Raw genomic sequence first — 14,459 nt, forward strand, 5'->3', positions numbered from 1 at the left:
AAACAGCTTTAATGCATTTCGAACATTTTCAAGAAAAATTTGATTGCCAACAGCAGTCAAATGCATTCCATCTATTCTAAAAATGCTGAAAATATGAAACGTGATGTTTTCACTCTGAAAAGATGTCATTCCAAGATCGTGCAAAAAAGCACATACAGCTTTGTTTACATTGCACACTGTTTTCTCAATTTGTGACCAAAACACATTTGAACGCTTCGACATTTGTCTTTCAGCTATCCAGGAGAAAACAATCTTCAAATGTGGAAACAGTTCCATCAACTATGAAAATGTATCCTTCATTGCAAACTGTAATGAAATTCCAATGGCATAGCCTAAACTATTGTCACCACAGTGAACTACAATGATGTCCAGATGCTTCAAAATAACCATACTCTCACAAAAGGTGAGCAATTCCGCCCACTTTATTCCTCGAACTCCAAACCAGAAAACTTCAAATTCTTGAAATTCAAGATTCCGAGGTAATCCTCACTGCTCTCAGGACACCTTAACCCAATGGTCCCTAGAATCGCCCACCAACCAGACACTCTGCTTCCTTAAATCCATTGCCATCGTCACTGCATCCACAAAACCAGTAGTTCCCTTTCCATTTTTTATGCCTAGCATCCTTAAAATAGCGGTTTGAACATATGGCATCATCACGAGTTGGGCTGAAGCTCTTAAATGCGGTGGTAATGGTATTACAGCCACATTTAAGGGCAGGCCCTATCACGAGTTGGGCGCTAAATGGGCTGCTTTACCTCCAGCCTTTCTCTGGAGGTGAAAATCCCCTGTTTTCGGCTGTATTACCGCCGGCTGTATTAGCCCGCATAATTAGCACTGAAAATGCCCCATTGAATCCAATGGACCCAATGGGGAATGGGGATTTACCATTAACACCCAACTCGTGATCCGGCGGTAATACAGCCGGACCGGTCGGTGCTAGGGCTATTACAGTCGGCAGTATTACAGCCGGGTATACAGCCCAACTCGTGATGAGGCATAGTGTCCACAAACTACCACATTGCCTGCGGATGGTATGACCAATTGAGGGGTGTGGGAGGTTTAAATTCAATTTAAAGCATTTATTTTACAATGGTGGCTCTTAAAAGAGTCTTTTTTTACGAGGCTCAATTTTACTTTTTCTAATTGTTATGTCCTACACCTACTAAGAAATGCTTTAGTGTACTATCCACATATTGGGCCTCATTACGACCCAGGCGGTAAGGGTTTTACGGCGGCGTAAACAGCGCCGACCCTTACCGCCTGAGTACGAGGTCCCTTAGCGCCATGGCGGACTTAACACCTGCTTTTAGCAGGTGTTAAAATCCATGGCGCTAAGGGACCATGGAGTTAATTACGCCACCGTAATTTACGGTGGCGTAATTAACGCCTTCCCCACTCCCATTATGCCCTATGGGGCAAAAATGGGATTGGGGAAGGGTAAATGGGGATTGGGGACTTACCGCCCCGCCAAGGTCGGAATGGGGCGGTAAGTCCGCCAACCACCATGGCGTAAACGTAGTTTACGCCATGGTGGTAAAGTCACGGCCCAGGCGGTAACTTACCGCCTGGGTCGTAATGAGGCCCATTACCTTTTAAATTGTTCATGTTAACTTTCACAGTGCATTTGTAACATTCCAAAGAAAAATCTGATGGCCAACTCCATCCCTCTGAAAAGTATTTACTCCATCCAACTTGACATTTTCATTCTCAAAAGATACCATCACTAAACCATATAAAAAAGAACATACACCTTTATTGACAAGGTGCCTAGCTTCTTCCATTTGTGGAGAAAACAAATGTGGAAATCTCCATATTTTATATTTTCCTTAGATTGCTTTTAGAAAAAATAATCTTTGCAGCTGGAAACACTTCCATTAGGCTTCTCAGCATATTCTTGATGACAAGCTGCAAATATACTGGATTTATAAAGCCCAAACTGATGCCTGCACAATGCACAACAATAATATTTGGATGTTTAAAGTGAGCTATATTCTTACAGAATGTCAATAAGGTCTCCCAGTTTAACCCACAAACTGCATACCATGAATCCTCCACTTCTTCCAATCCAATAGTAACAGGGATTCCACAAGATTCAGTGTAACCCTTCAATGAATGCATCCAGGAGTGGCCCACCACACACACACTGTGCTTCTTCATAGCCATAGCTACAGACATCTTCACTGCACCCAACAAAGAACACACCTGCTACCCTCTCTTACTGTATACCGCAGCCACAGAACCTGATTGGCTGAGCCCCTGATGTCCAGCTGTCTGTAGTCACCACAGTCCCCTTTCCATGCCTGGCACCCTTAAAGGACCTGGATGGCACATGCTGTAGTCTGTGGACCCTGTAGCACAGGGCAGCCCTTCTACCTACACTGGCCACAACCACCACAATAGAATTAAACCTGCACCACTTTTTTCCCCTACAAAAATGACTCCAAAAACACTTTTTTATACTCCCCCACTCTTCCCAGGTCCTCTTTCGGCTACAAAATAACCCCAAATGTGTTTTCCACACTTTTTTCTCACCACGCTGTCCGCGGTCAACCGGGATGTCCGCGGACTCGTCAGCACCTGAAAACCTTTGTTTTACCTAAAAAAACAGATCCATATCAACTTTATTCCACACCCCCACCCATTACAGGGCCTCGTTCGGCCACTGAGTAATGCCAAATGTGTTTTCCAGACTTTTTGCTCACCGCGGATCCAGCATTGCGACCGTTTAAAAGAATCTGCTGCAGTTCACGTTTCCCAACAACCAATCAGTGGGCACATACGACGTCCGTGGAAGTCACGCCACACCCTGATTGGTCAAGAGGTGTCCACAGACTCTGAATCAGGTAATGAGTACACAGACCAGACACAGATATCACTATTGTCTTTGAACCTAATTTTTGGCAATTTTTTGAAAAAAATGACTGGATGGATTTACACCAAATTTACAAAAGCATGCTATCAGGTCCAAGGCGCTGCTTCTGGTGCAAATTTGGTGAAAATACGTCCTGCAGTTTGGGCTGTAGGCGCAAGCAAAATGTGTTTTCCATTGCGTCAATGAGAATTTCCACAAATGTTGGGACCCCCCTATAACTTTGCTCCCCAAAAGGAACTTTTGTTTAGTATTTCTTGCTTTTATTTATTAGTATTTTTTTTCAAGGAGAGTCAATGAGGTAATGTTTGGGCAGGAAGTGAGGGAAGGGAGAGAAGGGGCACCAACCACAGGTTCACAGGGGCAGGTGGAAAGGGGAAGACGTTTGGTGTACCTTAAATCTAAGGTAAGGGGCAATGTTTCTCGTGCTCTTCTTGACCGAAGTCTTGAAGCACCCCGAAACTGCTCCCCTCTGCACAGCGGTGTGCCGCAGTACCTGTAGAACACTGTGATCCTCAAAAGGAAAGGATCAACAGAGTCCTGTATGGCCTGCAAGGCACCCGCTGGGATCCTCAGCCCCACAGGAGGTCCCTGGGTGATGGCAGTAGCGGTTGAGGAAGATGGGGTAGAGAAAGATAGCCTACTTCTCCATGAGAAAGGAACAGCCTTTATCAGAGCGCCCAGGTAGTTGGATTGAGTGTGGCGGTGCATGGAGGTGGTACCAAAAGAGTACTTCCCATGGTTGTCCGTGGCTGAGTACAACCCTGTACTAAATGCATTTAACCTGGGCAGCCAAAGCTTTTGGTACCATTGTACCTGTTCCCCTGTGCAGGGCCTCCAGCTGGTGGTGGTGGCCGCTGGTAAGGAGAGATGGCCATGACAGATGCCATTTTAGATGAGAAATTGGAGGTATTTTTGCAGCTGTCTCTCCTAGTGTGCTCGCCTGAATAGCCAGATTGAGAATGACTAAAAATAACGGGTGGGTCTCTTCAGAGGAACCATCAGCGGACAGCATGACTGTCCATGTACTATCGAGGCACAAATAGACCTTGGAAAGTTGAAAACAGTTGACAGATCAACTAAGAATGGGTGTAGGAGCTCTGGAAGGGTAAACCTTCAACTTGTAAATAGATTGGCCGGAAATGCAGTTTCAGACTGTCCGCGGTGCACAGACATGTCATTATGCCGCATGGGTGTGGTCACATGATTACATCCTGGGATGTCCGTGACTGTGATGGGTGTCCGTGGACCTCAGCGAGCAGGAGCTGCCACGAGCATGTGCAGGGATGTCCGCAAATGGCCACGATGTCTGCGGACCAATTAAAGGTACGTCATGTGAGAACGGACATGTCAGACACAGCGCGATGTCCACAGAGGGCTTATTTCATAACTGGACCCCCCGAACAGTCATGTGGTCCACAGACTATTAATTGGGGTTTAAAAAAAAAAGAATGTATTACTGAATAATATACAAGACATTTATAGTATACAAAATGTATTTATTTTTTAAATGGATGGGTTATCAGAATGGGAAATACAAATGGGAGCATTTGGAATTTCTACAAAATCATCATTGGGGAGTTTATATTTTGTGAATTTGATTGGGGTAACTTCTGGGTGCAAGGGGGCAGGTACAAGTAGGCCAGTGATAATCAACATTTCTAATAACATGATTTTTAACATAGTTTCGAAGTTCCTTAAAGTCATTAATAAATTAATCCAATTTTGAAGACAAGATCATGATTTCATTGTGTAAAGTTTGGGATTGGTAATTGTCTTTCTGATTTTTGGGATTCTCCATAATTAATCTGTGGTGTAGTTTCTTCTTGTAAACTATGTACTATAAGAAAAGAAGACATTATTATTTAAATGAGCTCTGAATAAATTACATTATTGGTGTATATTGAAAGATGTATTGTTTACTATTAGAGATTACATCATCACTCATTTCTTCTTTGGGAAAGTTTTCTTCCAGGCACTCAAGTGTTTTTTCCATTTCTGTCAAAATAGAAAATGGTGATAATTGCTCAGGAGAAATGTTTATCTAATGAATGGTAATAATAGAGAAATAAATACAGTGTACTGACTATTTGGTAAAAGGATGTTTTCAAAGAGCTCCTGGTGCATCTCGTTCGGCATAAAAGGAGGTGTACAGTTATGGTTTGTGCTTGGTTCATTCCATTATATTGTGTGCTAAATGAAAAAATAATTTGTACATGTTTAAATGATGCTTTGTACAAAAAGGTATATTTGGGTGTAGTAAATATAAGGGATGTTGTTTTATGTATGTGAGTTTGTTGGTTGAAGGGTACAATATTTTCTGTTGTCCCCTGTGCGTCTGGGTTTTGTTGATGCTACCTGATATTCGTGCACCCTATGGATGGTACATTGGGGGGTGAGTATATTATAAGGAACTTGTAGCAAATTAAGGGGAGTCTGGTAAAATCCTATGAAATTCAGTGAAAAAACATTGTTAAAGGGGTGTTCTGGTTAAGTTGCACTAATAGATATGAGCTCATCTTGTCTGGTCCTAGGCAGCCGGGTTCACATGCTAAGGAATCCCCCACCCCTAATATCCTTGGCAAGGAACTACAATATGCCACAAAAATTAAGAATTTGGGCTGTGTGTGGCAGGAGAACTTGGGAAGTAAAGCACAAGTGGGGGCTAAGGTCAAGGCGATCTACTACTCACTACGGATGCTCCAGAATGTGCTGCCATTTATACCCTTGGAAGACCATGCAGCGGTAGTGGGAGCTGTAGGAGGTTTTGTCTTTTGGGGCAAAATCTGGATTTGGTGGTATTTTCTTACTGTGGTATTTTGGCAGTAAAATGGTCTTACGATCAGAGGTAGTTCAGTATTACCCTATTGTGGTGATAATATAGTGTTAGCTTATATTGGTGGTCATTTTTAGTGTATCTTATTTTTGTGGTATAGTGGTGAGCAAGTTTTGTTAAACCACCACCCCATCATAGAACAAACTCTCCCTCATTACAATTGTGACCCACCTTTGGCTGACTGCAGGTACTCCGTGGACCTAGCATCTTTAGGGAACCCAGGGAGTTTATTCAGAATGCGACGTGTTGCATGTAACTCGTGTTACTGACTTATTTACATTCAGTAACCTATGTGCTCTGGAGCACTGCCTTTTCTTAGGCATGCAGAGTAAAGCGCATTCAAATAACATACACACACCTTCCTACCTTGCAGATAGATGTATATACTCTTCCTTGTTTACTACCTTAGCTTTGGCAATAAAATGGCAAATGCTTTACCGCTCTGGCATAAACATCAAACCCTTATGATTTCCCTTTCCCTTGAAAAATGACCAACAGAAACATAAAATAAAACACAAAGGAAAATCAAATCTACTTTCAGTACACAATGTATTTCACTTTCATAATAACAAGGTTACATTATGTGATGTTACAATCATTTGTTTTTACCACATTGGTCACAGCATCAAGCCTACAAAAGACAATAAAAAAAAAACAAGCACATCGCAAATGCAACTATGCAGAGAGAAATCTGACATGTTTTATTTTTTAACCCTGACTCGCTACACTATCTGGCAAAAATACATAATTTCTTATACATATTTCCGGATCCCTCATTTGAAAACAAACTCACCTAGATATGCGAAGTCTGAATCTGTTGCTGCCAGGACCTTATCAGTGCGACCTCACAGCTCACAGACACAAAGTTCGGAACTCCTCCGGTTTTAATGCCAGCAACCTTTTTATTTTATGGGCTGCCAGCTGTTTTTTAAAGCTGCATTCACCGAGCCCCCATCCAAGGAGACACCGGCAGCATCTGAATCACTGGAAGGACTGTTCGCATTCAGATCCCAAGCAGCTCTGCCGACTTTCCCCAGTCTAGCTGATTAAAAAACTCTCCCTGTCTGTCACTCTTAGGTCAGCCCTCTCTGACATCAACTATTCCACCTCTCGATCCCTACCAATCAAATTACAAGGATGTCCTGCACTAACTCCTTGCCTGTTAGAAAAATTAAGGATTCCGTATAAAATTGTTTCATCTAGTTCCTGCTGGTGCATATTTCTCCAATATTTCTCCTCTCCATGGAAAAACACTAAAATGGAATGAATCTCACTGTGTTTAATGGACTGCATTATGTTAGAGGAACAGCTAATGGGTTAGTGGGACAAATTAGTATAGGTTAGTTAATTATATATTTCCAATGCAGTTCCAAACAGATAAATCACCCCATCTGTACATATGCACATTTTCTTCATTTTAAAATGACAGCACATTGTGCTAAATGCTTCTGAAACTAAACCCATTTTGCTGGTTTGGCTCAATGCTTCTCCAAAAATTAATGCTTGCTGGCTTGTTGCTAAAAAGTAAAACGTTTTACTAAATCCTTTTAAAAATAATGCTTTTCCAAAAATGAATTCTTGTTGGCCCGTTGCTAAAAACTGCCCCTAGCACCCATTTTAAACTAACTGTATTTACATACTAACCAATGAAACCCAACTTTTGTTTCCATTTAAATCTATACACATGTGCTGTTGTTTGCACAAATATGTCTTTCATGAATATATCCCTACATACCCTCCTTTTTCCAAATATTCTGGCTATTAAACCCATAATTGGAGGAAACACGTATCAAACTCTAAAATGCATGTGTCCGGGGACATCTCTCCTTCCCCATTGTTGCCAGATGAATCACGGTTGAAATAATACCATCTTAATGAAATGAACATTTAAACATTTTACAACAAACCATTGTTTAACTGTAACTTAAAAATGAAATAGAACCCAAATCGGGCATATCAATCCTCAAACGCACGTTCATGTGTGATCTAATTACATGTGCATACCTCTGACTGAAGCGCACACCTTCATATGTATTAAAATAAAAATGTTTTTCAAGCCCTAATGACTTATTACTTTTGGATACCAGCAATTAAACACACATTAGAGAAAAACAACATTTCCACCTCACATTATTATACATCACAATAATTTTCATGCAAAATAATTTTACCACACTGTACCATACATATTTTTTTTTAAATGTGATATTTTCATTTGTATTTACTTCTACACTAAACTATATCTCTGGTGTCTGATGGAGTGAAACATACACCACCTTGTCATTAGGTTACATGCATTATGAAATAGCCAACTGCAGATTTCTTTTTCATATAATCAGTACACTTAACCCGTCTCTACCTGCTCGAGTCTCTTGATTTCATGCTTTGGATGACAAGTTTTAATTTGGTGAACATGGACAAACTGTTCTGTCACCATTTCACCCTCTGTCTTTAATATTTTATACACTATGGGGGATATCTTATCTACAATCTCAAATGGTCCTTGCCATGCTGCGAGGAATTTTGAATGTTTATGCTTGTTCTTACCAAAATGGAACTTGTATACCCGATCACCTATCTTATATTCTCTCACAGATGTCTATTTCTCATAATAGGACTTTGCGCTTTCAGCAGTCCTTTCCAGATTTCGCTGTGCAAATGCAAATGCATGTTGTAAATGCTTCCTCAATTCTTCAACTTACTCGTGAACTTTGGATGCACTCACAAGTGTTTGCTCATGTGTCCTGTACAATAAATGTTGTGGCAGTGCCATTTTACTTCCTGTCAGCACCTCATGAGGACTGATACATGTTGATTTAGCAGGAGTCGACCTAATGGCCATTAACACTAAAGGTAAACGTAAATCCCAACTAGAACCTGCCTCTGCCACAAACTTCTTTAGTATCTCCACCGCAGATCTATTCCTTTTCTCTATGTTCCCTGAAGAGGTGGGCCGATATGCGATATGCAATTTCCTTTTTACCCCAATATCTGCCACACCTTGCTCATCAAAGTGCTTGTGAAATGACTTTCTCTGTCTGACTCTATTCTTTGTGGTAACCCAAATCTTGAAAATATGTGATTTACCAGTAAAGTAGCTGCTGTTTATGCACTACAATCTGGCGCAGGAATGCATTTCACCCATTTTGACATTAAACATACCACTGTCAATAAATATTGGTTTCCCTTACCCGATCTCTTTACAGGCCCTACATAGTCGATTTGTAAATCATTCCATGGAAGAGTTAATCCTCTTTTCATTAATGGAGCTCTATGCATCGGTGAAGCAGGTTTAAATTGTGCACATACCAGACACCCCTGGTATATAATTCCACATCTTGGGACATGTGTGGCCAGTAAGCATAATCTTTTAGTATCTCTAAAATTGTTTGTGTCCTCCAGTTATTGCATCATGTGCATGGTGTAACATTAGCCCTCTGAATGAAAGATGTACCACCCACTGTATCTGCCCTGTTGTGGATTCCCTGATCATCAGACCATCCTGTAGTTTAATACATTTTTTGTTCTTTAATAACACTCTCAACTCTTCTTTTCCTGTACAATCATTTTCAGTTAAGGGATTTTGTTCGGGGTCTATCAAATGATTATAATAAACCCCCAATACTGGGTCTTCTTTTTGTGCCTTAATCAGATCCTGATCTGGTGTATCATAACTCAATTGCACTACAGGTTGTTCAACATCTTTTGGAGCTTTGGAGCATGTAACTGCATCTACTTGTATTTCACAAATTAGGTGTTCAATGGGCAACAATTCTCCAATAAAAGCTCCAATCTTGGCCAATTGATCTGCTCTATCGTTTCCCTACTTATCCTCTCCTGGTGTTTTCAAATGTCCACACATTTTCCTCCAATGTATTGTTAAACCATTCTCTGACACTAATTTGTCTATAGATTGAATCATTTTCCCATGTTTAAGGGGCTTTTTGTTATATGTGAGCATGCCTCTAGCTTTCCAGCCAGGCAAATATTCTACAAAGCTATTTCGCGCATAATCAGAATCAGTCACCAAGACAATTTCACTGAATTTGTTATCAACTGCGGTAATAATTGCTTTATAAATAGCAGCTAACTCTGCTATCTTGCCCCAATTCTCATTCCTATACTAGGAATGTCCTCACATCTCAAACACCCATCGACATACACAACTGGCATGTCTTTACACATTTTTTCATCAAAAGTTTTGTGTGGTGATTGGTGTTCCAACTACTGCAAACTGGACTCCACCTCTACCTCATCTGAAACACACTCAACTGCATAGTCATGTAGATCTGCTAACCCTTGAGCAATTGGGCTCATTTTATTTGGCCATATCTCACTTCTACAGGGAACCCCTGCAATGCCAATGTCCATGAAATAATCCTAGACTGCGCTAGATTGCCTGATCTAATTATTTTACTTTTAAAAAATTGCAATGGTTGATGATTTGTTTCAATTATCACCTTTTCCCCTTGAACAATGGGACGATAATATAGCAACGCCCATACAGTGGCCAGAAGGGCCTTATCACATTCACTGAATTTAGTTTCAACTTCAGACAATGCCTTGCTTGCATAGGCTATAGTTTTATGATTCAAATCATGTTTTTGAGATACCATTGCTGACATACATTGCTCAGCAAATCCTATTTCTGCAAAGAAATCGTTATTCTTCATGGAATAGGCCAAGCATGACGCCTTTATGGGACATTCCTTCAATTTATTAACTGCCTCAGACTGCTCTTTTTCCCATTTCCAGGGCACATTTTCCTTTAATACTTTAGTCAAGGGTTGAGTGATTTCAGCATCATTTTCAATACATTTCCTGTTATATCCTGTCATTACGAATAGGCTTTTTAAACCTTTCATGTTTTTAGGATTTTTCAATTTCTGTATCGCCTCCACCTTTTTCTTTTGTGGATTTAACCCATGTTCAGTTACTTCATGGGCTAAGAAATTCACTTTTTTCTTGCACCATTGGGCTTTCTGCAAAGATAATTTGGCACCTGCCTTCTGCAAAAATGACTTTTTAGGCTTTCATTTTTTATCAGGACATATTCCACATAAACTATGGTCCCTCTTTCTGCTGCATCTGGCATAGCATTTCTCAAAAATATGTCAAATTCGCTCCCACTATTGACACACCCAAATGGTGTCCTGGACCAAGCGTATTGCATTTTATCAAATGAAAATACAAACAAATTCTGAATGTCCTCTGCCAAAGGCACACACCAGTACCCAGATGTAAGACCCAATATGGTAAACACCTTTGACCCATGTATCTGAGCAAGGCCTTGATCAATGAATGGCAGTGGCCATCTAGACACTGGCACTCTTTTATTTAATTCCCTCAGGTCTGCACACAGACATCATTGAGCATTTGGCTTTAATACACCCAAAATGGGAGTGTTGGAGGTACTATGAATGGGCCTGATAATTCTCTTAGACTCTAAGTTTTTAGTTATCTCTGCCATGACTCCAAGTATGCCAGTGGCAATCAATATTGGCGAACAAATACTGGATTTCTACCACACCCTTCTGGTAATGTGGCAACATGTAAATCAGTTAGGCCACAATCATATGCGTCTTTGGCAAAAACATCCTTAAATTCCATAAATATTTTTCTCAATTAATTCTTATCCTCTTTGCTATCACAGGCATCTGCTAACAGAATTTGCTCCTCTACCATTAATGAAAATTCTGGGAAATCCTCCAATGGAGGAACCTCTGTGCTCCCTTCCAATTGTCTAGTTGTATCTTTCTGCAGAGTTGGCACTTTCAAATATTTTGGCAAATCAGCCTCCATTTCAATATGCTGGTCTCCTGTTTCATTTTCACTTAAGTCAAATAATATGCAATTCTCTTGGTGACAGCACACTCTTTCATTTGAATCATAAGGGTACACAGACTGAATTTTGACCATCCCTTTGGGTTAAGGATCCATGTACTCTGGCAACTCAACCTGTGCATCTACATACCTCTCTGGGATATTCCCAATCACCATATTGTTGAAATCTGCAGTATAATGTGATTTTTGTATTGCTTTTCCTATCATGGAATTCTCATCTAAATGAACATCTTGACACCCTTTATTATCCACCATTATTTTGACGGGCCCATCCCCAATATCTACCAATGGGGTATATTCACAGTTCAGCCCTTGCTGCTTCATAGATTCATTTAAGCATACAAATGCATCAGAATCCTCAATTTTTACATTTTAGCATTACAGCAACCTGTTTGGTGAATGCAGGAATAGTAATATTCCTTTTCACCTGTAGCTCAATTGCATATGGCACCAACTGTGCACAATGAGAAGCCTGTCTTTTATCTTCAAATTCAGGGACAGGCCCACTGTCATGATCTCTGCTTCCAAAAGGTCAGGGTTTTCCCAACTCCCTTGGAAGCAGATCCATAACCCAGGTTCCGAGTGCCAACCAGTCCCAATTGGGACCTTTTGGACCCAGTCCTGGCGCCAGTGGCACCAGGCTCATAAATATGCCCAGTCCCAGCGCTGGAAGCGCCGGGCTCATAATGCTTGGGTGGACTTACCTTCAGCAGACCATGCTGCTTACTTGCCTGCCAGTTGAGCCTCTGATCCTCTTCTGTTTGGAACTACTTTTCCTGTTGGGTGGGGCTGGAGCCACTCCCTAGATTCAGAACACTGGAACTCTTCTGGAAGGCAGGAACTCTTTTCTTACCAGGAACTCTTTTCTTACTTAGGCGTGGCTGTGGAAGGAGACACCTAAGCACTACAGGAGGCTATTTAAACCACACCCGGTGGATGAATCTTGCTTTGCGTTATTCTGCAACCTCTGCAGCAGAACGCTCATCGTGTCTTCTGCATCCGGTCCTGGGCCTAAGGAAAAAGGCTTACCATCCTGAATCCAGTCTTCAGCAACACCTATAAAGACAAGAAAGAACAGGTTAGCATTCCTACATCTGAAAGGCAAAGGCTTACCATCCTGAATCCAGTCTTCAGCAACACCTATAAAGACAAGAAAGAACAGGTTAGCATTCCGGCATCTGAAAGGCAAAGGCTTACCTACTCTTCGTGCGCTCCGGAGGTCTTCACACTGCATTCCGGCATCTGAAAGACAAAAGTTTACCAACTCTTTGCACGCTCCGGAGGCCTTCGGCGCTGCATCCCGCATCTGAAAGACAAAACAAGGTGCGTTTAAAGACATTGGGGAACTTTAATACTCACGTGCCATTACTCCTTTCCACATCTAATCCAGTGGGTATTCCGGCACCCTGCAGCCGCTCCGAACTCGTACCTGCAAAATAAAAAGACAGTTAGAGCGCATAGTGAAGCAGGCAACAAGCGCTTACTTACGTGCTTCCAGGCGCTTCTATTCATCACACGGGCTCCATCTTCAACTCACTTCAGCCCGTCATCCGCCATCGCCGGAACCCTGCAAAACAAGAGACATCATTACTAAAGACTTTAAAGACATTTGAATGACTCGAAACTTACCGTTCGTGCAGTAAACGACGGACAGCAGTCCTCTGAAGTCAAGAGGCCTGCGCTACCTATCCAGTGAAGAAACTGGTTACAGCACCATGCCCCGAGGCAGATGGAGAGCTCGGCATTCACTTACCTAAGACATCTTACTCTACACGTCAGGCATACAGTGCACAGAGGTCCAGCCCAAAGAGCCAACCGGGTGCTACACATCACCTTTGAAGATACGGTAGTCGCCCAGTCAAGACCGGCGCCTCTGCGAGAATCAGGTGAGCGTTACACCCACCTAGCCAGGACCTTACTTTTTGGTTAATGAAATCTAACACCATAAACATCCTGTGCATTATATCATTGCCCAGTTAAAAATCATTTTGTGTTCCACTGACTATCCACACATTGTGGTGGATGGTTTTTTGTCCAACTCTAACCTTTAGCATGCACCTTCCTGCAATTCGATTTTCAAAATCTGGATTGTCCAATCCAGATATGTATTGGTTTTTAATTCTAAACTTCGGGATCTCCTCCCTTTCCATTATTCTCTGAAGTAATTTCTCATTAATAAAACTCCTTTCCTGTTCAAGTGCCAAAGTGGCTTTTACCACTTCAGAATGGCTATTTATACCAACATGAATCCATGGCTGCTCATCTTCCATATGTATTTCAGCAAGGGTTGTGATATGTTTTTCTGTGTCTGCTTTAGGCATGGTGTTTTGTTTGCACTTCTCTTCTTTTAAATAGAAGCGCAATGTATGTTCATCTATTTCAGTCTGCCATTTTTTCCTAGGATCCAAACAAATCTGCATGGATTGTTTTTCTTTTTCACTTTGCATTTTGTCCTGACACATTAAAATAACAGTGACACTAGGCACACAGCTATTCTGGAGATACACTTCCACTGCATCATTTGAGCAAGCAACAACATGGCATTCATTTCCATGTTGTTTTGTGACTTTATTTTCTTAGGCCTTAATGGTTTTTTGGTTAAAGACCACAGAACCCCATTTACCCCATCAATGAGAGGTGACAATCTTTTCAGGCAATCTGTTCCCATCAAGAATGGAATTTCACAGATAGATGTGATCAATACTTCCTGTCTCATTCTGTGTTTTCCTATCTTTATGTCAACTTCAGTGACACCTTCAATAGGTACTTCCTCACCGTTAAAGTTATGTACTGGGACTTCATTTTGTCTTACTTTGATCTGATTCTGTGGGGATCTCCCTTCATTGATACGTTTTATCAATTCTTTGGACATAATTGTGGCCTGTGCACCTGTGTCAATCATTGGAA

Source organism: Ambystoma mexicanum, chromosome 1p (genome assembly GCF_040938575.1).
Source record: "Ambystoma mexicanum isolate Mex_15411 chromosome 1p, UKY_AmexF1_1, whole genome shotgun sequence".
Taxonomy (NCBI): Eukaryota; Metazoa; Chordata; class Amphibia; order Caudata; family Ambystomatidae; genus Ambystoma; species Ambystoma mexicanum.